The sequence below is a fragment of the Penaeus monodon genome, chromosome 29, assembly GCF_015228065.2.
Source record: "Penaeus monodon isolate SGIC_2016 chromosome 29, NSTDA_Pmon_1, whole genome shotgun sequence".
Lineage (NCBI taxonomy): Eukaryota > Metazoa > Arthropoda > Malacostraca > Decapoda > Penaeidae > Penaeus > Penaeus monodon.
In genome coordinates, this window is record NC_051414.1 from 33093421 (window position 1) to 33094478 (window position 1058).

Consider the following 1058-nt stretch of genomic DNA (forward strand, 5'->3'; position numbering starts at 1 on the left):
AAAGCAAGTGGAAGAAACTGGATTAGATTAGAATCTCTCAGGACGACACATTCAAAGTTACCGTACATGAGCATTGTGTCATTTAAACCATCCAAAGCAAACCGGTTAATAATAATAAATCATTAGTGACATTCAAGTTCTGTCTTGCCATCATGTGCATAGTGGTTTGTTTGCCTCTGAAAGGTGGAGACCCACTGATCTAAGTCACACAACCCCAGACTCCCAGTTTATATAAAAAAAAAGATTTTTGGTTTTATTTCTACTACTTGAATGTTATTTTTGAAACCATTATTGTTGTGCGTTGGACTCTACATGGTTATTACCTTTCTTTATCCAAATCTTTTCATGGTCCTATGCGAAACATCTACCATAATAGGATATCATAGAAATTCCTAGCACAGTCAACATTTCAATGTCACATTTCTACAATCTTGGGGCTGTTTATACATACAAAATTAATAAAGAGTTCTATACTCCTATATAAAGAACAATAAACTTAAAGATTTACGAATCCTTTCATCTGGCTAAAGCAAACTGATGCAACATTTTGCTTCCAAGAAAGTAGGTCATATAGCAACAAATATTGTTTGAAGATTATAATGAATTACAGTGATGTTATATTAAAAATACTACTAAAAATTTCAGTTTTTGCGATATAACATCTGTATTTCAATTCTATAATATCGTAAATAATACAGGCTGCTGAAGACGTGGCAGTCAGTTTCTCAAATTGGGAAATTCCTTGAAGTAACTTTCAACAATCCAATTTTAGTTGCAAGTAACACCTCCATACAACCATGTTGCACACACCATACCAAACACCACGATACCAGCTAAACAATGACTTAACCACAACTCAGTTCTTAACAGCCATTATCACCTCGGAAATAGGCCTATGCCACGCCGACAATGCAGATATTAAGGTGACGTGAAGGTGAATGAATCAGCTGACGCGTGACGTGACTTACTCTCGGCCGGTCGAGTTGCCGGTTACGTTATTGCCTTTTGTTTTTCTTTTACCGGGCCTGTCGCTTGACGTTTATTTGTTAATGAATGAG

At 36.0% G+C, this 1058-nt stretch overlaps 1 protein-coding gene across 6 annotated transcripts in view; it reads right to left on the reverse strand.

Moving 5' to 3' along the window:
* The window catches only part of LOC119592177 (mannose-6-phosphate isomerase-like), a 4915-nt gene extending 3920 nt beyond the window's left edge, over window positions 1–995 (reverse strand). The window contains exon 1 of one of the 6 annotated variants that reach the window (XM_037941001.1): window positions 881–995. The gene's annotated coding sequence lies outside the window, so the exon portion shown is untranslated. Of the gene's footprint in view, window positions 1–323; window positions 737–877 lie in introns of those variants that run through there. The other 5 variants (XM_037941004.1, XM_037941003.1, XM_037941002.1 and 2 more) reach the window with 5 other exon arrangements.
* Window positions 996–1058: the final 63 nt, after the last annotated feature.